The sequence below is a fragment of the Grampus griseus genome, assembly GCF_964374135.1.
Source record: "Grampus griseus genome assembly, chromosome: 3".
In the NCBI taxonomy this organism is placed as follows: Eukaryota; Metazoa; Chordata; class Mammalia; order Artiodactyla; family Delphinidae; genus Grampus; species Grampus griseus.
In genome coordinates this window covers 143,070,940-143,097,700 of record NC_139019.1, presented here as the reverse complement: position 1 = coordinate 143,097,700, position 26,761 = coordinate 143,070,940, and the positions used below count along the sequence as shown (strand labels likewise).

The 26,761-nt window shown below is 42.9% G+C and overlaps 1 protein-coding gene across 7 annotated transcripts in view; it reads right to left on the bottom strand.

Moving 5' to 3' along the window:
* TENM2 (teneurin transmembrane protein 2) overlaps positions 1 to 26,761 on the bottom strand; it is a gene marked incomplete at both ends in the record, with an annotated part of 991,817 nt that overhangs the window by 300,747 nt on the left and 664,309 nt on the right. The window lies entirely within an intron of this gene.

Below are 26,761 nucleotides of genomic sequence, written 5' to 3'. Positions count from 1 at the left end.
ATCTGCCTTGAGGGTCTGGGTTTTTCTCCAGAATATTCTAGCCACCCCTTAACATGGCACCTATCACTCTGTCGGCATGTGGATATAATTAGACATCTTAAGGTGAACGTGAGCAAACACAACTCCTGATTTTCACTCCAAACTATCCTTCTCTTCAGGCTTCACCCATATTGGTTAAAGAAGCCATTCCCCATCAGCTGGACAGATGCCATCCCCAGGAAGCAGACTCTAGGAAGAAACATCTGCATACAGAAACTTTATTAGCAAGCGCTCTTGGGAATGACAGAAGCAGGCTGGGCGGAGGGAGAAACTGAACAGGGATGCTGTCGCAAAGGGCGAGCTCTGGAGCTGGGATGCCTCTGCAGAGTGGTTTCAATTTGGGCTGCAGGATTTGGGCCTTAATAACCTCACCTGGGCCAGTCATTAGATGTGGGCTGTCCACCGGGATGTAACCTTGGGTGCAGGGTGGCTGTCTTTAGCTGAAGTTCAGTCTCAGAGAGGGACCTGGCTGAGATCTGTTGGCAGGCGAGACGCGTGCTCTAGCTTCAGAGGGTGGCATCCGGGTGAGCGCCATACCGTACACCTCACTAGGCTTCACTAGGGTTCCCGTCCTTCCCTCACACCTGATCCATCTTCAGTCGATTTCCTTTCTGCCTCCAATCCGTCTTCTTCTCGCCACTGACACCTCTGTATCACCTTGCGCCTGACCTACAGCAACCAGCAGCCTCTAAACAGGTCTCCCCTCTTCCACTTTGGCCCTTTACATCCATCCTCCACTCAGGAGCCAGTCACTGTCTGCAAGCACAAGTCAAATCGCATTACTCTTCTGCTTAAAATCTGCCACTTCCTTTATACTTAGCAGTAATCCAGCTCCTTGCCATGGCTGACGAGGAACCTTGTTATGGCCTATCTCACCTCCTCCCAGCCTCCACGGACTCTGCTCCTGAGGCTTCGCCATACTTGTCTGCTGTCCCTCAAAGAGGCCAGGCTTCTCTCCATCTCAGGGTATTCTCACTGTGCTTCCCTTGGTCTGAAATGTTCTTAGCTGAGATATCTGCATGGCTCCTCCTTCTGAGTTCTTTCAAGTCTCCCTTCAAAGCTCACTTTCTCAGAAAGCCTTCCTTGATCAGTCCTTCCCACCCCATCATTTGATTATCCTCCCTGGCCTGAGGACCACCCCACTTCCTGGTTCATGGCAGTGGTGTAGAGACACAGCCTTCTCATCCGCTCAGCACTAATCCCTTTGAGTAGCTATCGTGTTTGTGCCCGTGTTACTGTCTGCTTCCCCGATGGCATGTACCTTCCTTAAGGGCCCAGATGAAGTCTTCCTCACCACTGTATCCCCAGTCTCTGGGAGAGTGCCAGCAGATGTCTGGTGCTCGATCAATTTTTAGGAAATGAATAAAAACACGAGCTAATCTAGATCTTGAAAAGTTTATTTTCTGCTGCCTGTAGGAAGGCACGAATTTCAAAGTTTCCTGCCTGCTCCCAGATGCGATACTTCTATTTATTTATGCTGTAGCGTCTCCTTCAAGGGATGCTCTGTCATTTTGGTTTTCAAGGTTTTGGTAAACAAGACCACGTTTTCATGATGTCTACACGTGGTTATTTTAAATCCTTTGAGGAACCTTCACCTTTCTATTCTGAGGAGGCTTCCAGCACGTTTTGTGAGAGCCTTCTCATTTTCTTGATCTTTCAAGCCAGAACGCTCCTCAACTTGTCTGCCATTCTTGAGGTACATTAGCCATAATCACACTGATCATTTCCACTGAGAACACACGACGGTTTAGGAAAACAGTGGGGTAATGCATTTTTTAGGCTTATTTCTAGGACCCCACTTAGTGATTCTGTACATTTTGCAGTCCTTCATTTCTCCCTTTTCACAGGAAACCCAATAGATGTATATAGTCAGGCATCAGTTTACACTAATCTCAGGGCTAGTTCCTGGTTTGTAACCAGGAGCCTCAGAGATAAAATTCGTATAAGTCTGGAAGAATTTTTGGTAAATGTACTTGCTCCTTATCTGTCACTTCTCTGCCCACCGATATACCAAGCAGTTTATCTTCATAGGTTTCGTATCTCCGCAAACATGGAGATTTCATGGTGTATTTTCCCTTCCAAATCACTTTTAAAAGAATGTGATGAGAAGGGATCTCATCTCCGAAACCTCCTATGTTTACCCTCCACCACCCAGAGAAGAATCCATTTATCTTTCTCTTTTTCCTCCCTACCTCTGTAACAAAGGAGTCCTGCCTGATACATCTTTTTTATTTCCTATCTTTGGTGCTTCAGTGATCTCGGGAAAGCCTGAAGAGTTGCATTTACCACGATGCTGCACAGGGATCGCGTGGACCATCTTTCAGATGCTAACGTATTCCCCACATGGATCCATTTACCTATTAATCAAATCACACGTGCTGATATTTTCTGTCGTGCCCTCAAAGTTAGCCATTTGAGAGCATGTTTTGGAAACGGACATTTATTCCCTAGCATTCTGCTTGGAAAAGACTGGAGCAAGAATCGGGTTCTCCAGACTACTTGGTCTCTCCCATGAGTAGATCTTTTAGACGGAGGGAGACACACTGACCCTCTAGCTCTTTTCCATTAATTAATTTTTTCTCCTACTGAGGTGAAATTTACATAACATAAAATTAACCATTTTAAGGTGTACAATTCTGTGGCGCTTAGTGTGTTCACAATGTCATACAACCACCTCTATTTTGTTCCAAAATGTTTCATCACCCCAAAAGAAAACCCTGTCTCCATTAAGCAGCAACTCTCATTCCCTCTTCCCCCACCCCCAGCTCCGGGTAATCACTCATCTGATTTCTATCTCTATGCATTTCCCTATACTGGATATTTCAGTTACTGCATGGAATCATACAGCACGTGACCTTTTATGCCTGGCTCCTCTCCCTTAGCATAATGTTTTCAAGGTGTTCTCCACTGTAGCATTTATTAGTACATCATTACTTTCTTTGTGGCTAAATACTATTCCATCATATATATCATCAACCTTCAGTATCTGCAGGGGACTGGTTCCAGGACTCCACCTGGATACCAAAATCCGTGGATACTCAAGTCCCTTATATGAAATGGCAGAGTTATTTCATATAATTACACACATCCTCCTTTGAATTATCGCTAGATTACTTATATTACCTCGTACAATGTAAATGCTATGTAAATAGTTGTAAATACAATATAAATGCTATGTAAACAGTTGCCAGCACACCGCAAATTCAAGTTTTGCTTTTCGGAACTTTTTGTTCCAAATATTTTTGATTCACGGTTTGTTGACTCCACGGGTGCAGAACTTGCGGACGTGGAGGGCCGACTGTATATGTGTCACATTTTGTTTATTCATTCATCCGCTGATGGATATTTGTGTTGTCTCCATCTTTGGGCCACTGGGAATAGTGTTGCTCTGGACATTTGCAAGCAAGTATTTATTTAAGTACCTGTTTCCAGCTATTTGGAGGATTGCAGTGGCTGGGTCATATGGTAACTATGTTTAACTTTTCGAGAAACCTGTAGTTGGTTTCTAAATGTAGAGAATGGTGGTCCACATTGAACTCCTCAGCAAGGTTACATTCTGGTTGGCCCTAAACACTGTGTCAGACTCCTTGCATCCAACCCATGTCGTAAGCTTATTTTTGAAAATTTGAAATAAATTACAAAAACAAGAAGCATCCCCAAAGAGCCAGGTGGCAGTATTTGCAGAAAGAGTAATCATACCTTACAAAATGCTTTAACACTCCCAACTCAATGGCTCTCATTTCAGGAAAGAGGCTATAGTGAGAGCCTGGTAGCATTTATATTCTAGGAAAGCTATCTTATCCCTTACATTTAAAAAAAAATATTTTATTTTATTTATTTTTATTTTTGGGTCATCATTGCTGTGCACGGGCTTTTTCTAGTTGCAGCGAGTGGGGTCTACTCTTCATTGCAGTGCACAGGCATTTCATTGTGGTGGCTTCTCTTGTTGCGGAGCACGGGCTCTAGGCGTGCGGGCTGCATTAGTTGTGGCACGTGGGCTCAGTAGTTGTGGCTCACGGGCTTAGTTGCTCCGCGGCATGTGGGATCTTCCCAGACCAGGGATTGAACCTATGTCCCCTGCACTGGCAGGCAGATTCTTAACCACTGTACCACCAGGGAAGTCCCTTAACCCTGACATTTTTATTTAAAAAAGCTTTCATTGTTAGCCCATGCTCTGAGCACTGTATTATAAGCAGTGCTTACTCACTAGACCCAACTATTGCAGAACCTGGTAAATGAGTCTGCATATGGATGAATTTCAAAAGTTTAGGTGGAGAGAGATATTACGTCTTATCTTAAAAGCAAAATTACAAAGTCCTTCTCTAGGAAGGGTTTGAAGAAACTCTGGGCTTCCTACTTCAGTCAGGGTCAGAGAAGGTCTGAAATGTAAGACTCAAAGTGTGTTCCTGGCTATCATCTGACCCAGCAATCCCACTACTGGGCATAGACCCTGAGAAAACCATAAATCAAAAAGAATCATGTATCACAATGTTCATTGCAGCTCTGTTTACAATAGCCAGGACATGGAAGCAACCTAAGTGTCCATTGACAGATGAATGGATAAAGAAGATGTGGCACATATATACCATGGAATATTACTCAGCCACAGAAAGAAACAAAATTGAGTTATCTGTAGCGAGGTGGATGGACCTAGAGACTGTCATACAGAGTGAAGCAAGTCAGAAAGAGAAAAACAAATACCATATGCTAACACATATATATGGAATCTAAAAAAAAAGGTTCTGATGAACCTAGAGGCAGGACAGCAATAAAGACGCAGACGTAGAGAATGGACTTGAGGACACGGGAGGGGGAAGGGTAAGCTGGGACGAAGTGAGAGAGTGGCATGGACATATATACACTACCAAATGTAAAATAGATAGCTAGTGGGAAGCAGCCGCATAGCACAGGGAGATCAGCTCGTTGCTTTGTGACCACCTAGAGGGGTGGCATAGGGAGGGTGGGAGGGAGACACAAGAGGGAGGGGATATGGGGATATATGTATAGGTATAGCTGATTCACTTTGTTACACAGCAGAAACTAACACACCATTGTAAAGCAATTATACTCCAATAAAGATGTAAAAAAATACAATACAAAAAATAAAAGTGTGTTCTTGGGATCACTAAGTGTGTTTGTATATTACTAACTTCAGGTAAAGAAAGTGTTCCATGGTATTTGGGAAATAACTGGAGTAAATAAAGTTAAGGAGATCACTACATATTTTCACAAGCCTTTAACATCTTAAATATTCTAAATATCCCAGTACCCTCTGCAAAATATTTATCATTCTGCCTACTGATTTGATTACAGAAATTTTAACCCACCCACCTTCCCAGTCTTCAAACTGGTGTTCCATGCGGTATACCTTTGAGAAATAAAGTTTTCATTCATTTCCATTTCTGGATGAGTACGCTAAAGTACAGAAGAAATGAAAAACCAACAAACCCCAATAATGGTTATGTCCTAGATTTTTGTAGGTTCTGAAGACCTAGTCACTGGGTGGAGAGAGGGACGGAGGGATGGTAAGAAGGAAAGAGAGAAGAGAAGGAGGCAGGCCTATCCATGTCATAAAAATTAAAAGGGACAGATGAAGTATTCTACAGGATTCCTTCAAAACCTAGAAAAGAAAACAAAATCGCTTTATCTAAATTCTTGCACAGCTAACAACAAGTCCTAAGTCATCAAAGCTATCTTAGACGTAGGAACAGCCAGGGGAGAAAGAAAACTGCTGCTCATTTTTGTGCGTTAGGGATTTTCTCTTTGCACTGTGCTGGAGATTTCTGGCATTAAGTTTGGGGCCCTGCTCCCTTTTTTCAACCCTCAAATCAAAGATAGTTAGTTATCTTGAAAACAATTTATTTTCCCATTTGAATTTACATCAGACCCTTTGGGGCATAAGCAAATATAAGAAGGCCACCAACATTTCTTTACATGTATAATGTCCATAGGTACAACATTTTCTTCTCACTTAGCACCTAGCCCTTCAGGGATATTAATTAAGCTTTGTAGCAACGCCTGTGACATGTCTGCTTGCCTACATATATCTGTTGGACGCTCAGAAATTAATGCTTTGCAGAAGTGTGCCATTTAAGTGTGTTTGTAGGCCAGCCACATACCCAGTGAAAATGCACAGAACAGGTCCATACATTTCAGTCACACAAACACACACACACAAAGCCATTAAAAAAGGCAACCATCATTTAGCATCAACACGTAAATATCGCTATGGCATTTCATATCCTCTTGGGCAGATCCTGCAGTGTCCCTGTCACAAAACACGTCCCAGGGAAGCAGGCACTGAAAGCCTGGCTTCCTTGAAAGGCTCCTGGTTTCTCAAATGCTGGGTTTCCTAGGGCTCAAGGCAAGGCTTTTTAAAAATGCAAGTGTCAAGGAAAACTGTCATGCATGTTTGCCTTAAGTACCCCAAAAGCTTGTCACTGCCATCTTGGAAGTCTTGACGAAGATGCAGACGGACATGCTGACGCACAGGAAATTGAAAGCTGCCTGACGCAGAGGTGGCATGTGAGACTAAAAGGCAGGGGCCTGCCATCAGGCATTTTCTTTGCAAGTGGGAGCATTAAACAAAACCTCAAGGAGAGTCTGGTGAGGGGAGGCTGCCTTGCAGACATCGCAGAGGTCTGGACTTGAACTGGGGTCCTGTCTGGCTCTTAGGTTTGGCTTGACAAGAAGTGAAGTGGTTACATGAAAAACAAAGCAGTGTCTGCCTTTCTGGGAGGGGAAGAGGAGTGGCTGGGAAGGGCAGGGGCCAGGAGGGAGGAAGAAGGTCAGGCCAGGGTGGGGGGCTTGGACAGCACCCACTCATCCTTGGGGGCTGGGCAGGGCGGTGGTTAATGGGTAAACTGTAGGCAGCATGCGGATTTCAGAGCCTGGCTGCCCCACCTGTAACCTGCACAGCCTGGGGCAAACGAAGTGATATTGTTGAATCAGTTTCCTTGGTTGGAAACTGGTGAAAACGACTGAAAATATTTCATGGGGATATTGTGTGGACTAAACGAGGGGGCTCAGCACAGACCTGACAGTAAATGTTGGCTTTCACTGTTCTGGAGCTAATGACCAATGACTCCCATAGATAGCCTCCTGAAAGTATGTATTTCTTGCCTTTTAGTCCCTTTTCCTTTCTTCCCTGTGGGATCCTTTGGTTAACTGCAGTGAACTTTAGTTCCTGTCTTTCTGGTCTGTCCATCAAAGTCTCTCCTCTTCCTCACTGCAAATGTGACCATAAGACACCTCTGCGCAAATCTCCGCAGGCTCCGTTTCCTACACAGAATAAACCCCAGGGTGCTTGACTGGGCCTTGAAGGTGTCCCTGCCACAGGCCCCGGGGCCTCTCCTACACTGAGTCCCAGCCCAGTGGATCCAGAATACTTGGGCATTCTTGCTTTTCTGGCCTTTTCTTATTCCCTTGCCTCTGCCTGGAAGGCGCTTTCGCTGGGGCAACTCTCACGTTTCCATCAGAATGGGATTCACACCCCATTTCTACACAGCCCAAGCTTCCCTGACCCCCAGCATCCTATGTTCCCAGACAGTGCCCTGAGCTTAAATCCATCTTACGACTTTCCACATTCATGTAAACTACATGCTCAGCTTTCTCCTACTAGACTGTAATTCCCAGGAGATAAGGGCCACACCGTCTTCCTCCTACACCCTCGGCACCTTGCTGGACGCTCAGCCCCTAACATGAACTGCATAAACGCTGGATGAATTAAGCTGAAGTCCAATGAACACAGCTGGTAATGGGATTACAAATGGGAGGTGGGAAATACAAAAATCCTTATTTAGCATAAAATTGGAGTTTCAGATAAAGAACCTAGATAAGTTTGGCTTGAGGGCCTCTTATTAACACAGCCCTCACATACTTATTTCACAAAAGAGACTGTCCCTGTGGGATTTTCAAACCCTTGATCATCGTGCTCTCCTGTAATAGAACAATAATACTGCCGTACTCCACATTTCTCTTGGGGACTCAGAAACTTGACGAAGTCGTCTTAGACATTCTTATAATATCCCCATTAGGGAGATAGAGGCAAGGTAGATGGGGAAAAGAGGCAAATTTAAGCCTTGCCATATATTAATGAGAAAACAAAAGGTAGCAAAGGTTAGGCCTGAATCACACCGGCCACGCTGCGTCAAGTTTGGGATAAAGAGAAAGGGCCCTATGGCTAGAACCAAGGGCAGTGAGTGAATCCAATTTTCCCCACAGCGATACCTCTTTTTCATTTTACCTGGCACGTAAGAAGCAGAGTTGAGTTTCTAGGGTATTTGAGTATTAGCTAGTACATTATTCCTTGAAAAAGAAAATCCTTTCAATTCTATGCCGAAAATCCAACACTGTGAACTTCAGGGCTCTTGTTTTAAACCCATAAAAGAAACGCTGACCATTAAGCAATAAAGAGAGATTGTAACATTCGAATTGAGATGGACATAATTCGGTGCAATCTATCAAAATTCAAAATGCACATTATACATACCCTTTGATCTAGCAATTACACTTGCAGGAATTTAACTTTTGAATATAATCAGGTAAGTATGCAAAGAAAGATATATACACAAGACTCTTCATTACAGTTTTGTTTGTAACGGCGAAAACCTGAAAGCAATCTAAATGTCCATCAACAAGAGACTGGATAAATAAATTATGCCATTATGGAATACTACACAGACTTTACAGAAGAATGAGGAGCAGTCCAGATGGCAGTGTGGGACGGTGCGGAGTTACTGTCGCCCCCTAACTAGGGCACCTGCTGGCCTCTGGCGGGGGACTCTGACCCCAAGGAGAGGGGAGCAACCCCAAAGTGAACCGCTAAGACACAGGGGGACTGAGGGGGGAGGAGAAGTGGAGGCCAGACAAGATCAGCGCCCCTGAAGCCAGGGAGATCAGGAGAGGCAGGTGGGAGGGACTCTCCGGGAAGAGCGGGAGAGGAGTGGAGGGTGACTGCCCTGCCCACTGGGGCCCAGGGAGCCTGCTGAGCTCCCAGGCTGGTCCCATGCAATCCAAAGCCCCCTCCAGGCCCCATGGGTCCTAGGGGCATAGGAGGGAGGCCAGGGAGACCAGGAGAGGCAGGTGGGAGGGGCCCTGAGGGAGGAGAAGGAGAGGAGCGAGGGTGTCTGCCCCGACCACTCCAGCCTTGCAAGCCTGCTAGGGTCCCAGGTGAGGTCCCCTGCCCTCTGAGACCAGGGTGGGGGGCAAGCCTGGGTCCCTTCGGTTCCTTGAGCCTAAGCTCCACCTCCCACAGCCCCCGGGACCTTTTCCAGTCCTGGGGGTCCTAAGCATTGGCCCCGCCCACCAACGAAACCTTGCCCTTGCTTAGGTCCTGCTCTCCACAGCCAAGGCCTTCCACCGCCCCCCTTTTTCTTTTTCCTTTCCCTCCTGCTCTTTTTTTTACTGTTGTGGTACTGATGTACCTTCCAGTTGTTGATTCATCTGTATTTTTATTTTTACATTCTTTCTACCATATGTTAGTTTCCTAGTCTAATTTTATTTTTCACTTTGTTGTTTTTCTCTTTTTTTTTGCCACCCCACGCAGCTTGCGGGATCTTGATTAGCAAGCCCAGGGTCAGGGGGAAGCTCCTGCGGTGGGAGCTCCAAGTCCAAACCACTGGACTAACAGAGAACCCCAGACCCCAGGGAATATTCATCAGAGTGAGGTCTCACAGAGTTCTTCATCTCAGCACCAAGACCCAGCTCTAGCCAGTAGCCTACAAACTCCAGTGTTGGAAGCCTCAGGCCAAACAACCAGAAAAACAGGAACACAATCCGACTCATAAAAAAAAGAAAAAAAAAAAAAGGAAAAAAAGAGACAGCAAAAACATATGTCACAGATGAAGAAGCAAGGTAAAAATCTACAAGACCAAATAAATGAAGAAGAAACAGGCAATCTACCTGAAAAAGAATCAGAGTGACGACAGTAAAGATGATCCAGAATCTCGGAAATAGAATGGAAGCATGGATTGAGAAAATACAAGAAATGTTTAACAAAGATCTAGAAGAACTAAACAACAAACAGAGATGAACAACACAAAAACTGAAATGAAAAACACACTAGAAGGAATCAATAACAGAATAACTGAGGCAGAAGAATGAATAAATGAGCTGGAAGACAAAATGGTGGAAATAACTGCTGAGGAGTAGAATAAAGAAAGAAGAATGAAAAGAATTGAAGACAATTTCAGAGACCTCTGGGACAACACTAAATACACCAGCATTCGAATTATAGGGGTCCCAGAAGAAGAAGAGAAAAAGAAAGGGTCTGAGAAAATATTTGAAGGGATTATAGTGCAAAACTTCCCTAACATGGGAAAGGAAATGGTCATCCAGGTCTAGGAAGCACAGAGAGTCCCATACAGGATAAACCCTAGGCAAAACACACCAGGACAGGGCTTCCCTGGTGGTGCAGTGGTTGAGAGTCCGCCTGCCGATGCAGGGGACGCGGGTTCGTGCCCCGGTCCGGGAAGATCCCACATGCCGGCGGAGCGGCTGGGCCCGTGAGCCATGGCCGCTGAGCCTGCGCGGCCGGAGCCTGTGCTCCACAACGGGAGAGGCCACAGCAGTGAGAGGCCCGCGTACCCCCCCCCAAAAAAAAAGAATTAAAAGGCAAAAAATATTAAAAAAAAAAAAAAAACACACCAGGACACATATTAATCAAAGTAATAAAAATTAATTCAAAGAAGAAATATTATAAGGAGCAAGGGAAAAACAAAAAATAACTGTATGGGGATTCCTTTGTAGCTGATTTTTCAGCAGAAACTCTGCAGGCCAGAAGGGAGTGGCAGGATATACTTAAAATGATGAAAGAAAAAAACCTAACACCAAGATTACTCTACCCAGCAAGGATCTCATTCAGATTCGATGGAGAAATCAAAGGCTTTTCAGACAAACAAAAGCTAACAGAATTCAGCACCACCAAACCAGCTTTACAAAAAATGCTGAAGAAACTTCTCTAGGCGGGAAACACAAGAGAAGAAAAAGACCCATAAAAACAATTCCAGGGCTTCCCTGGTGGCACAGTGGTTGAGAGTCTGCCTGCCAATGCAGGGGACATGGGTTCGTGCCCCGGTCCAGGAGGATGCCACATGACACAGAGCGGCTGGGCCCCTGAGCCATGGCCGCTGAGCCTGCGTGTCCGGAGCCTGTGTTCCGCAATGGGAGAGGCCACAACAGTGAGAGGCCCGCATACCGCAAAAAACAAACAAACAAACAAAAAAACAACAATTCCAGAATAATTAAGAAAATGTTAATAGGAACATACCTATCGATAATAACCTTGGATGTAAATGGATTAAATGCCCCAACCAAAAGACACAGACTGGCTGAATGGATACAAAAACAAGACCCATGTATATGTGGCCTACAAGACACCCACTTCAGACCTAGGGACACATACAGACCAAAAGTGAAGGGATGGAAAAAATATTCCATGCAAAAGGAAGTCAAAAGAAAGCTGGAGTAGCAATACTCGTATCAGATAAAATAGACTTTAAAATAAAGACTTTTATGAGAGATAAGGAAGGACACTACATAATGATCAAGGGATCATTCCAAGAAGACGATATAACAATCATAAATGTTCGTGCATCCAACACAGGAGCACCTCAATACATAAGGCAAACACTAACAACCATGAAAGGGGAAATCGACAGTAACACAATAGGGGACTTCAACACCCTGCTTACACCAACGGACAGATCATCCAAACAGAATATAAATAAGGAAACACAAGCTTTAAATGATACAATAGACCAGATAGATCTAATAGATATTTAGAGAACATTCCACCCCAAAGTGGCAGAATACACTTTCTTCTCAAGTGCACATGGAACATTCTCCAGGATAGATCACATCTTGGGTCACAAATCAAGCCTTGGGAAATTTAAGAAAATTGAAATTGTATCAAGCATCTTTTCTGACCACAACACTATGAGATTGGAAATCAATTACAGGAAAAAAACTGTAAAAAACACAAATACATGGAGGCTAACCAGTGCTCTACTAAATAACCAAGAAATCAGTGAAGAAATCAAAGAAGAAATAAAAAAATACATAGAAATAAATGACAACGTAAACTCGACGACCCAAAACCTATGGGACGTGGCAAAAGCAGTTCTAAGAGGGAAGTTTATAGCAATTCAGTCTCACCTCAAGAAACAAGAAAAATCTCAAATACACAATCTAACCCTACACTTAAAACAACTAGAGAAAGAAGAACAAAGAAAACCCACAGTCAGTAGAACGAACGAAATCATAAAGATCAGAGCAGAAATAAATGAAATAGAAACGAAGAAAACAATAGCAAAGATCAATGAAACTAAAAGCTGGTTCTTTGAGAAGATAAACAAAATTGATAAACCCTCAGTCAGACTCATAATGAAAAAAAGGGAGAGGATGCAAATCAATAAAACTAGAAATGAAAAAGGAGAAGTCACAGCTGACACTGCAGTAATACAAAGGATTATAAGAGACTACTACAAACAACTATATGCCAATAAAATGGACAACCACGAAGAAATGGACAAATTCTTGGAAAGGTACAATTTTCCAAGACTGAACCAGGAAGAGTTAGAAAATATAAACAGACCTATCACAAGTAATGAAATTGAAACCATAATTAAAAATCTTCCAACAAACAAAAGTCCAGGACCAGATGGCTTCACATGCAAAATGTATCAAACATTTAGAGAAGAGCTTACACCGATCCTTCTCAAACTCTTCCAAAAATTTGCAGGGGGAGAAACACTCCCAAATTCATTCTATGAAGCCATCATCATCATTCTGATACCAAAACCAGAAAAAGATATTACAAAAGAAGAAAATTATAGACCAATATCACTGATGAACATAGATGCAAAATTCCTGAACAAAATACTAGCAAACAGAATCCAAGAGCACACTGAAAGGATCATACACCATGATCAAGTGGGATTTATCTCAGGGATGCAAGGATTCTTCAATACATGCAAATCAATCAATGTGATACACCACATTAACAAATTAAAGAATAAAAACCATATGATCTAACTTTTCTTTTACAGAAATGTTCTACTAAATATGATTTGGTTCATCTTGATATAACAAGGAAAGGTAGGGCTTCCCTGGTGGCTCAGTGGTTGGGAGTCCGCCTGCCGATGCAGGGGATATGGGTTCGTGCCCTGGTCTGGGAAGATCCCACGTGCCACGGAGTGGCTGGGCCTGTGAGCCATGGCCGCTGGGCCTGCGTGTCCGGAGCCTGTGCTCTACTACAGGAGAGGCCACAACAGTGAGAGGCCCGCGTACCGCAAAAAAAAAAAAAGGAAAGGTAAATAATTGTCCTCTGTGATCACTTCTTTCCATCGCCAATCCAAATAAAGATATTTTCATTTTCTGTTAATAAAAATAACTAAACTAAAATAAATAAATTAAAAAAAATAAAATAAATAAAAAACATATGATCATCTCAATAGATGCAGAAAAAGCTTTTGACAAAATTCAACACCCATTTCTGACAAAAACTCGCCAGAAAATGGGCATAGAGGGAACGTACCTCAACATAATAAAGGCCATATATGACAAACCCACAGCAAACACCATACTCAATGGTGAAAAACTGAAAGCATTTCCACTAGGATCAGGAATAAGACAAGGATGTCCACTCTCGCCACTCTCATTCAATGTAGTTTTGGAAGTCCTAGCCATGGTAATCAGAGAAGAAAAAGAAATGAAAGGAATACAAATTGGAAAGAAAGAAGTAACATTGTCACTGTTTGCAGATGACATGATACTATACACAGAAAATCCTAAAGATGCCCCAGAAAACGACTAGAACTAATCAATGAATTTGGTAAGGTTGCAGGATACAAAATTAATGCACAGAAATCTCTTGCATTCCTATACACTAACAACAAAAAATCAGAAAGAGAAATTAAGGAAACAATCCCATTTACCATTGCAACAAAAAGAATAAAATACCTAGGAATAAACCTACCTAGGCACGTGAAAGACTTGTACTCAGAAGACTATAAAACACTGATGAAAGAAACCAAAGATGACATAAGCAGATGGAGAAATATACCATGTTCTTGGATTGGAAGAATCAATATTGTGAGAATGACTATACTACCAAAGCACTCTACAGATTCAGTGCAATCCCTATCAAACTACCAATGGCATTCTGCACAGAAATAGAACAAAAAATCTTACAATTCGTATGGAAACACAAAAGACCCCAAGTAGCCAAAGCAGTCTTGAGAAAGAAAAAAGGAGCTGGAGGAATCAGGCTACTCGACTTCAAACTATACCACTAAGCTACAGTAATCAAGAGAGTATGGTACTGGCACAAAAACAGAAATAGAGATCAATGATAGAGGATAGAATGCCCAGAGATAAACCCACGCACATATGGTCATCTAATTTACGACAAAGGAGGCAAGAACATACAATGGAGAAAAGACAGCCTCTTCGGTAAGTGGTTCTGGGAAAAGTGAACAGGTGCATGTAAAAGAATGAAATTAGAACACTCCCTAACACCATACACAAAAATAAACTCCAAATGGATTAAAGACTTAAATGTAAGACCAGACACTCTAAAACTTTTAGAGGAAAACATAGGAAAAACACTCTTTGACATAAACCACAGCAGGATCTTTTTTGACCAACCTCCTAGAGTAACAGAAATAAAAACAAAAATAAACAAATGGGACTTAATTAAATTTAAAAGCTTTTGCACAACAAAGGAAACCATAAATAAGGCAAAAAGACAACCCTCAGAATGGGAGAAAATATTTGCAAATGAAACAACAGACAAAGGATTAATCTGCAAAATATACAAACAGCTCATGGAGCTCAGTATCAAAAAAACAAACAATCCAGTTAAAAAATGGGTGGAAGATCTAAATAGACATTTCACCAAGGAAGACATACAGATGGCCAAGAGACACATGAAAAGCTGCTCAACATCACTAATTATTAGAGAAATGCAAATCAAAACTATAGTGAGGTATCACTTCACACCAGTTAGAATGGGCATCATCAGAAAATCTACAAACAACAAACGCTGGAGAGGGTGCGGAGAAAAGGGAACCCTCTTGCACTGTTGATGGGAATGTAAATCGATACAACCACTATGGAAAACAGTATGGAGGTTCCTTAAAAAACTAAAAATAGAACTACCATGTGACCCAGCAATCCCACTGCTGGGTATATACCCTGAGAAAACCATAATTCAAAAAGAGACATGTACCACAATGTTCACTGCAGCACTATTTACAATAGCTAGGACATGGAACCAACCTAGCTGTCCATCAACAGATGAATGGATGAAGAAGATGTGGCACAAAATTACAATGGAATATTGCTCAGCCATAAAAAGAAACGAAATTGAGCTATTTGTAGTGAGGTGGATGGACCTAGAGTCTGTCATACAGAGTGAAGTAAGTCAGAAAAAGCAAAACAAATACTGTACGCTAATGCATATATGTGGAATCTAAGGGAAAAAATGGTACTGATGAACCTAGTTGCAGGGCAGGAATAAAGAGGTAGACATAGAGAATGGACTTGATGACATGGGAAGGGAGGGCGAAGCTGGGGCGAAGCGAGAGTAGCATCAACATATATACACTACCGAATATAAAATAGTTGGCTGGTGGGAAGCAGCTGCATAGCACAGGGAGATCAGCTCCGTGCTTTGTGATGACCTAGAGGGGTGGGATAGGGAGGGTGGGAGGGAGGCTCAAGAGGGAGGGGATATGGGGACATGTGTATGCATATGGTTGATTTGCTCTGTTGTGCAACAGAAACTAAAACGGTATTGTGAAGTAATTATACTCCAATAAAGATCTATTAAAAAAAAAGAGGTAATTAAGGGAAAACGAGGACATTAGGCTGGGGTGTCCTTGTAAGAAGAGGAGATAAGGACAAAGAAACACAGGGAAGACCACCTGAGGACAGAGGGAGAAAACAGTCATCCACAAGCAAAGGGGAGAGAATCTCGGAAGAAACCTAACGTATCAACACATTGATCTCAGACTTCTAGCCTTCAGAATTGTAAGGAAATAAATTTCTGTTGTTTAAGCCAAAAAATAAAAAAAAAGAATGAGGTACGTATATATGATATTACCTGAAATGCTTTCTACAATTTCTCACGAAGTTAAAGAAGGCTGTTGTCAAATGGTAGGTATAACACGATCCCTTTTATATTAAACTTAAAGAAAATATGCTCAGATACCATAAACATTTCTGGAAGCCTAAAATAATAAACCTTCAAATGAGATTTCCTTGAAAATAGGAATGGAGGGGCAGGGCATGAATATACTTTGCACTTTTCACCTTTCTAATTGTTCAATGTTTTTACCAAGAGAATGAATACATTTTGTAATAAAACACCTGGAAATACCAAAGCTGTTGTAATATGTGCTCTAATTCTTTGTCTTAAATTCTTGACCATTCCTTTGCAGAAGGAAATGGAGATAAAGATGCTGCGTGGGATGAAGAGGCAACAAAGTCGCCTACTCATCATGCAGGGGAGAGTGAGGCGATCTGAGGGAAGCTCCAGCAGGAAGCCTGCCTGCAGTCCCACCCAGACAATCCGCGTGAGAAACCAACGAGGCATCTGGCCTCACCCTCCTCATCTGCAGAATAGACATCGGCCTGCACAAGTGATCCTAACATGGGTTCCGGTCTCAAAATTCTGCCTTGGTGCTGCCAAATGATTCCCCCTCCTCTTAAATGATCAGGTCAACCTAAATCATGTTGACCTTGATTCCTTCTCCTGGTCTGCTTTCTGATGCAGCGGTCAGAATCAAGGGGCCGACTTCCCAGAAGATGGCAGGTAAATACTTATTTCTGTGTCCTCATCACCAGACCCTTTCTTTCCTACGCCACCCCTCACCTCTCCCTCTTCTTCTATGCTTGAAACAGGCCTTCAATTTTAGCCCTGCAGAAAACGCTATACTTCTCCCTTCTCCCCCAAACTGAAGGTATTGTGAACTTGAAGATGCACGTTATAGGCAGGACGTGAGGAGGTCCCCATCCTAACACAGCTTTCATATTTCCAGACAAGGCCAACGATGGTGAGAACTCAGAAAACAAAGTACCCCCAGACCCAAACTGAATGTGTCCTTTCCTCCTGGTTCTCACACCCAGCCCAGTGTCCCCCACACCATTATACTGAAATTCTAGCGGGGGGGGGGTTAAATGTTAAGTGTGCTACCTTTCCCCCTACTACTGAGCTTTTCTACAGCTATAGTAATATCAGATTAAATCACAGAAGTGTAAATAGCAATGGGCATAATTATTGACATTAGGACATGTTGACTTTTAGGACAAAACTTTTTGTCTAATTAAATGTGGAACTATTCTGATGGTACCTATAATAAGGTCCATTATAGAGCAGACTGACCCCTGCAAAATGTCCTATCTAAGATGGTCACCACAAAAAAGCATAAAATGCATTTTTATATTGCTGAGAATAGAAGCTTGGAGCATGGAATTAAATGTTTCCCATTCACTGTCTTCTGAAAAAGCAAAACCAAGGACTTCAACTTGATAAAGGTAAAACTGCTTCTCCAGCCTTTTTCAGGAGATGAGAAACGCGTTGAGTTGTTCCGAGTTAACTTTCTCATCATGAGCCCTCGTAAAGAGCACTGTTTAGTGAGACAATAAATGAGCATGTTTTAATTAGAAAATGTGGAATCCAAGCAGTTACGCAGGAAAGAAGAGGATAGCTTAAAAGACATCAATAAAATAAACGTTAAAATGCATTAAGTGGCTACAGTGAACTCAAAGGTAAAGTCGTGGGCCGTGTGAGAAGTGAACCAGAGAGGGTGATGAATCAGAAGGGGATGCGAATTACTCAGTGGACCTTATTCTTTCTACTTCATATTGGAATCAGTTGTAAACCCCCTTCGGTGCCCAAGGCAAGTGAAGTAACCGGGTGCTCTGAACCTCCCCTAACCCCACCCCTGGGCAGGACTGTGTGCTCAGAGGAGAATCACTATAATTAGCCAATAAGAGAAGGCAGCTGGGTGAGGGCAAAACTAGTATTGAACTTGGCCTGGGTGTTTTTTTTTTTCTTTCTTTCTTTTTTTTTTTCCTTCTAGACCTCTATCTTACAGTCTCCTAACACCGCTTCCTGGTCTCCTGTTCCATGTGGGCACGTGATCCAGGCCTAGAGAGTCAACATGGCCCATGCTCCAGGTCTCGGGATTGGGTTTGCTGTGGGCACGGGATTCTAGCTGGGTTCCTGAGAACCAGGAAGTTCCGTTGAAATATCCAGGGAGTTCCGTTGAAATATCCAGAAGAAGAAATCCTTTTCCTATTACTTTCTAAGCTATGAGGATAGAGCCTATAATTCCCACAAAGATCTCACAAAAGGAGACCTGCTTAAGAACAATGTTGGAAAACGGAAAAACAAAGCTGAGAGAGAGAGAGAGAGAGAGCGCCTAATGCTTGAGTTTAAGTCCCTGAATCCAGTTTTGCCTGAATCTTGATTCTGTCCCAGACCCTTCATCTCTCCAGGTTTCGTCCTCCTGACATGCTGAAGGGGACAACTGTATCCATCGCACACGGCTTCAAATCGGATAATATAAAGTGCCTAATACGGTGCTTGGCACAAGGCAGGCACGGAAGAGATGACAATGCCTAAAGACAAAGCCCAAAAGAGTGTTCAGTCCTTCACAGGAAGTGGAAAGATTTTGAATATGACCACCATCTCTCCTCACATGGATTCTGAGTTTAGAAGCTGGAGAAGATAATCTTTGCCGTCCTCTGCCTTTAGCACTCAGCTGTAGGACATTAACATACTAAGAGCGCCCTAAGCTGAATACAAGACCCTCACACAGCAGGGTCCCGTTCCCAGAGGGCTTTTACGTTTATTCTCTCACTTGACTAAATTGGCCGGGGTGGGGTGGATTTGGGGTCCCACCAAATGCTTAAATGTGCCTAATATCACCTTATGCCTTCTTATTACCTGTTCCAAAGTGCAGTGGAGAGGATCTGGGTTGATAAGAGATTAAAAAGTCATGAAGATGAAGCTCCATTTAAAATTCTTATCTAAGCACATACCCAACAAGAAGAAGACATTTCCCACCTTCTTCCTAGAACAGGATTTTTAATCCAGTCCTTCAAATAATTACCAAAAAATGAGCTTTTAATCGTCATATCGTTGGTGTGTAACAGCTTGACAGGAGGACTCATTGTTGAGCAGGTGTCTTAGGGATGCTCCAACCCAGCTGAAGCTTTAACAAGCTGAAAGAGAATTTCAGAACCCGCTCACAAATAAAAAAGAAGTGTTACTCATTCTCTTTTTAAATATAAGGCAAGCACTCACAGCTAAAACACCGATGACAGAAATTGGAAGCACTTGCTCATTCCTCAAACAGTTACGCTGAGCAAGAAATGATTCTGTAAGGGATTTAAAAACACATGATTTTGAGGGTGATTCTTCATGGTTAACACTGTCATGGGCTTCCCTGGTGGCACAGTGATTAAGAATCTGCCTGCCAATGCAGGGGATACGGGTTGGAGCCCTGGTCTGGGAAGATCCCACATGCCATGAACCAACTAAGCCCGTGCGCCACAACTACTGAGCCTGCGCTCTAGAGCCCGCGAGCCACAACTACTGAACCCCACGCCCTACAGCCAATGCTCTGCAACAAGAAGCCACCGCAAGGAGAAGCCCGCGTACCGCAACGAAGAGTAGCCCCCACTCGCTGCAACCAGAGAAGACCCAACACAGCCAAAAAAATAATTAATTAATTAAAAAAATTGTCATGACTTCTGAAAATGGATATTTGCATTCAAGACTTAGGGAACAGCCCGGAATTGTTCAGTGGGTTTTGGAGGGGAAAAAAGGTATCTGAGAAAAAGTTGCTTAAAGCTTCTTAAACTCCCCTATCATCTAAAGGATGCAGCCCTAGTTGAGCAAACTGGCTGAATGCCTGGGATAGATTGCAATTCTGGGGACATAAGATCCCCACTCACAAGAGCAGGTGAGACCAAGACTAATAAACCAAAGGAAGCTTCAGAAAAGGTGCAGAGCCTACTTCGCCTGCCTGGGAGAACCACGAACGCCTTATCTGGCTTCTGTGAAAAGAAAAAATCATTAGGGAGCCAGAATTAGAAAAGCCTTGAGCTCCATCCAGTCTCTCCCGCCTAAGCCACATAAAATATCCTCTGGGAAGGCTTCAGGAAATACCCCAGGGGAATGACAGTTGATATTAGCTGAATGGGTGAAAGAGCACAGACAGAGATGAAAATATTTAGCTTTTTTCAACCTTGAACTTAACCCAAGAGTCCAACATTTACACGTACTCAGGGCAGAGTCTTGCGCTTCCAAGCCATGACCACAAGGTGGCCTCAATCCCTAATTGGGTCCCCACGGTCCAGGCTGCAGAGGGACGGCTTTTGAAAAAAAGTTCCTTCTCCCCAGAGGCTTCCCTGTGGTAACTCGCAAGTAAGAAGTTCAAGTCCCCAAAGCTTTAATAAACTTAACAGGGCTTTAATTTTCCAGCAGGAGACAAATTTCAAAAGGACAGCCCTCCTTGTATACCTCTACCTTCAAGGATGTTTCCAAGTTAGCAAACCATGCCAAGAGCAGACTGGAGTGGTCTTAAGTAAGATGCAATGCTTGTTTCTTTCTTAATGCACCTTGTAATTTGCACACGAACCACAACACTTTATTTTCTTATTAACAGGTCTGAATGTGGTTAACACCCCGAGCCCTAAACTGCAGAGGAGTGGATTAGACTAGGTTCTCTTTATTTTCCTGCCAATTGTCAGAAAGTGATTTGGGGTACGGGGTGCCCCTCCTTACTGGCTTTTTCCTCTACCACTCATCCCCCCCCCCCGGCTCTATCCAACAACCAACCTCTTGTCTCCATCTGCCAAAAACAAAAAGACACAGCCTCATTTCTCATTGGAGAGCTTGCCTACTGTGCAGTTCAGTTATTGAGATTAATAAGCTGCCAGTTTCCAAGGAAGACTAAGAAAACTACAAAATTAAAGCTTGCTGCAACGTGCAATGCTGCTGGTGGCCAGGCGGGATCATGGTGTCAAAAAGGCAAGGTAAAGCTATAAACTAAGGCTGAGCCGGAAACGCTAACCTAAAGGTCTCATTAATTTCCATGTTGCCTCTGATGAGAACTTAGAGGGAGCATAATGTTCTGCAATATGGAGAAATCAAGCGGCCTATTGATTTGCAAAGTGCTGGAATGCATCTGGTTCACCCGGAATGAATTCTAGGTTTAAACCTCACGCAAAAACGTTAAAAAAAAAAAAAAAAAAAGGAAGAAAAGCAAAGCAAAACAGGTTACGTTGGTTTAATATTCTCAAGATCAAACTTGTCAGTGATTCTGTCAGAAAATTAATCCTAGGTAGAAAAATCAATCTGGAGAACAAGTGGAAAAGAGTCTTCAGGTTCAGCATGGTGAAGATGTTCCAACAGTCTCGTTGCTTCCCCATGACAACCTTATTTACTAAAGGTCTTGAGTCCTGATTCCCAAATATGCACTCCCAATAAAGCATCCATATGAGGCTAAGATTACTTGGTCTTAAAGATAAAAAGTATGTTTTCTGAAATGCTGATACCCAAATTAGATTCCTCAGGTGCCACTTACCAAGCCCAACAAGCTCCATTCTTTACCAGAGCACTTCCTGGGTGTTCATCACAACTTCCTGAGTGTCCCTACTCAAACTATGACCAAATGGCCAGCCACCATACCCGCGGCTGCGTGGCTTTCTGCTACCAGTGTAGCAAAGACTGTCTGCAAGATAAACCCTATGCAAATCACAGAGCTAAAAAGGTAGCACCGCTTCTTATGTCTGCAGTGTCAATTTGCTCTCGCATTTTACGACATGCAGCGCACTAAACCTCCTCTCTGTAACTCAGCTCACGTGCATCCCATGCTGCCACCACCGTGGAGGCTCAGGACTTCAGACTGACCATCCTGGGTGGCCACGGATCCCGCAGAGCTGGAGACAAGGGTCCCTTCTTATCCTGCCTGGCTCATGATATTGTCTGTGACTAACTCAATGTCCAGTACTGGACTGGGATTCATCCCTCAGATCATTTCTTGCCTCGTGTCACTTATACTGCATTAACTTCACCATTTCCATGGACTGGATACATTCTAATTGGACAATAAGCATCGTTTTGTTTTGTCCTTTTAGTCTCAAAGGCATTATCATGTGGTGGTTAAAAGCACTGCACGTGGAGTCAGGTAGACCCAGGTTTCCACCCCAGTTCGGTCCCTTACTTATTTGGAGACGTGTAAGTAACTTCACCTTCCCAAGCCTCAGTTTCTGTTTATTTAAAATAGGGATAGTAACATATACTCAACAGAAGGGTTAAAGGGTTCAGTGGGATCATGCATGTAAAACTAAGCATGGAGCAAAAACTATTTGATAAAGTTGTTATTCACAGAACTACACAATCATGTACAATAACTATTAAACTGAACAAAATTTCTGGAGAGATTTTTTTTTTTAAGAGAAAAGTCCACTGCTGAGAGCTTTGGATACACGAACTATGCTATCATTTGCAAATGGTTGTGCTTCTGTGTTACATCTATTATTTTAGAATCAAAATAAGTCTGGCCAATAACAGCTACTCTTAATACTCTTGTTGCCTCAGAGATTTAAGAAGTGGAAAACCGAACTTGTTTCCTAAATGACATCCCTATTCACTCAGCCACTTAGGCCAAAAAACTGGATACCGTGCTCACACCTGCCTAACCTACATCTTGACATTCCATCGGTCACAAATTCCTGCTGATTCTACCTTCAGTACATACCCCACATCTTTGAACGTGCACCTTCTGGCCAGATTGGTAAGAGAAAGAAGGACAGCTCTGATACTGCAGCTACGGGCACCCTAATGGAAGCCCCACCACTTTTCATCTTAACCGTGACAGTATTCTCCAGATTGGACCCTTAGTCCTGCTATAACTTGCCCTCAAGCCCCCCTCCCCACCCCCCACCTACTGAACCTGTGGCAGCTACCATAGTTAAAAACAAAACGGGACCATTTATGTTATTATTTTGGCCTCCTGTTTAAAATGCTTCAGTGACTTTTCACTGTTCTTGGCGCTGGGTCCAAAATCTTTAAAGCAGCCCCACACCTTGCACTGTCCGGCTCCCGCCTGTCTGTGTAGTTTGCTTTCTCTTCCCGGCATCTTAGCGTTTCTTCCCCCAGCGGGTCGTGGTTTTCACCACCTAGAACATTCTTTCAGTCTAATTAACACCTACTCATCCTTAGGGCTCAGCCTAAATGCAAATTTCTCCTGAGTCTGGCTTCTCTATACCTCACACGGCACTTATTACTGTCACTGTAGGGGCATATGCCTAATCTTCTGTTCACATTCTGTCTACAGTCAGGAAACTCCAGAAGGGCAAGGACTTTGCTTTTCTTCTTCACTGCTGAATCCTCGGTGCCGGGCACCTGGCTGGGTCTCATAGATGTTTCTCGAATGAGTAATGGATGACCATTTCAAAGAGCAAGTTGCAAACTTGTTTGTAGCTCGAGGATCTGGATGGCTAAAACGAGGCCTTCTGGTATTTCAGGGCAAAAGCAAACTCAGAGGGAAGTTTTGTCCCGCTTACGGATTCTCTTTAGTGACCTGCTACCGAGATGGATCCCAAGAAAGAAGCTTGCCTCAGCAAAATGCATAAGGGAAAGCAAGTTAGGTTCTGTCGCTGAGCTACTTTCTACTGTCTTAGACAAAGAGATGCTGACTTCAGAAACTCCCAAAGAAGCAGCTGGCCAGGAAGATTCCTGACCTTGCTCCTCTCAGGAGAGGAAGGAGGAGATAGGTGCTATCGACCCAGAATCACACAGGGACCTTGTTCTAAGATCTTCCGCCAGTAAGCTGAGAGAAAGATGGTGGGCAGAGTGATTCTGTTATGCAGACGTTAGAAAAGAGGGTCCAGGCTGTTTGCAATTAGTTCCTCTGCCCTAGGTTTGGTTTTTCTTGGATCATGTTATGGTTTACACGTCAGCTGACTGTCCTGGGTGGTACAAATTTATATGCACTGTTATTTACATTATTAACGTTGATACCGAACTCTCCTTATAAGCTTTTTCATTTTGTGTTAAATTCCAGATTCATACAGTCTATTTCCTGGCTATGCCTCCTTAATTAGCACCTTGATTCTACTTGTCATAGAACAAAGATGGAAAACACACAGTCCAGGGAAGATCTAACATGCTTCATTAAGACTGACGGGAACATCAAAAAGCAATGCAGAGGGGCAAGGGCTTGTTCCTTACTGATCTAAAGAAACACCTTGGATTTGGCCTGGAGTCTCGGGGGGTTGCAGAATGCTGCCCATCACCTCCCAGAGTTAGGAAATTCTTCCATCATGCCCAGAAGTCTGTATTAATGAAAGTAGAGGTGGTGAAGCTGTTTGTACATTTCCATTGCATTTTCAAAATTGATGAGTACATCATGATCAGCCTCCAGAATGTCTTGCCCTCAATGGTTTTTTCCTGCTGTGGTTAATCAATTCTTATTGGGTATGAAAGACAGGAGTTGGAATCCTAGTATGATATCATGCCCCTAACATAAGAGCTTCCATTCCTACATTTGCTCTTGTGGGTAAGAAAATCACCCCATTAAACTCACAATATTTCAGCACGTGAGTGAGTGAAACCGTTCAGTTCTACAGTTTCCAAGACTATATGGAAAACCACTGAGGAATGAGAACAAATAATGCTATAATCTTTGATTTTTTTCCACTTACCTGCTAGGTAAACTTTTTTTTTTTAACATCTTTATTGGAGTATAATTGCTTTACAATGGTGTGTTAGTTTCTGCTGTGTAACAAAGTGAATCAGCTATACACATACATATATCCTCATATCTCTTCCCTCTTGCGTCTCCCTCCCTCCCACCCTCCCATTCCCACCGCTCTACCTTCTAGGTAAACTCTTGTTCATCCTTCGAAACCCAGCTCAAACAGCCCCTCAGCTGGGAAACTTTTCCTGACCATCCTGGGAAATTTAATAACTATTTCAACTGTACAACTACTGTAACTTACGCACTTCCATTCCTGTAAACACTGCACTATCTTTTTGTTTATGTGCCTATCTCCATTTTTACGTTGTATGAGCTTTAAGGGCAGGATACATGTTTTAATCATAATCTCCCCAGTACCTAACATAGCGCTTAGTATTTTCCAGGGATTCAGTAAGTAAATGCTAATAAGAGACTGTATAAATCATATTTAAAAGAGAAACACAAAGTTCAACAATTCTATTAATTATTGCTAAAGTTTTCATTATGAGACAAGCTGCACATCCAAATTATATGTATTCAGTTCCATGGATGGAGTTTCAAATATCTGTGACTGACTTAGTAATAGCCCCATCTCAAGGGCCTTATATTCTCGAACTCTTGGCCCTTGAATGTACTGATCAAAGAACATCTGGATATGTTCTCCCTTGTTTTTTTCCTTCTGCTAGGCTTCAAGGTTTTGGCCATCTTACTTACTCCCAAGCTTGCCTCCTCTAAAAGCATCACTGAGAAGCTCCAATCCTAGGAGAAATGCCATGTATCCTAACGATCTGCAGAAGGACTCTACAGGTCAGAAAGCATGTTCTGGGAGAACTTCAGGAGAACAAGAAGGGGATAGGCTTGGCTTTGCTGGTCCTCTCCTCCAGATCCTTTCAAGGGAACACTTTATTGCCAACTGATCACATCAGAAACTGGGCGATGGGAGATACGCTTATGCAGTGTATGTGTTCTCATCACCAACAGGAGGCTCTTTGTGAGGAGTAGACACTCTGATGGATCTTTCCCTGAAGACGTGACAATTAAGGCCATAAATATAGGTTCGTGGCTGTTCCTGCATCAGACAATCTGACCACCTTATTTTATGTGTAGCAACCATGAGAGTTCCATCCAATGCGGGTCATAATTTACCATCTCACTGAAGCCCTAGAACACTTGCAAGTTACTCTGCCCCCCAAGTCTAGATTCTGAATTTTTAAAACGCTAATAACAATGATTCCTTCCTACGTCATTGGATTGCTTCCATGCTTGAATGAGGTAGTGCATTGAAACCACTAACATCGGCATGTACAGACTGCACAATAAAAACTGGTTGTTAATGGCGATGGTGGTCCTCTTCTTTCCTTTTTCTCCTTCTTTTCCCCCAATATCTACCACATTTCTCCTTCCCTTTCTCCCTCCTCTTTCTTCATCCTAACCACTGTGCATAGCCTTTATGTCTAGAAACTAGTTTTCAGACAGTGGTCTGTTGATGTGAAAATAGTCTGACTAGTACCCAACAAACTCTACGGCAGTTCATAAATATAAGGACGAAAAAGACAGAGTCTTATCCAGCCTGAAAGACCACTACCAGCTATGAAAATATCCTAAGTTAAGCCTGGCGGACCAGTCAACTTTCAGCCTGGAACCTTTCCAGCAAAGCTACTTATTAGTGGGTTATTATATCAGTACAAATGCTTAAATCTATCTATTATATATAATATATGCATAGAGTTTCTATTGACTTTACTGACTGCAAGCCTTAGAGATTAAGACTGCAGGCCTGGTTACAAATCACCTAGAGTTGTTAGAAAATAAAATGCATTAAAGCTTGGGGTGACTACAGTGACAGTGGTACACAATTTATTCAAGATCTTGTTAATAAAACAAAACATATTAGAGATAAGAAACAACATCAAATGCTATGGCTTGCATAATTATTTCCAGCTGTGTGCAGAAAATTC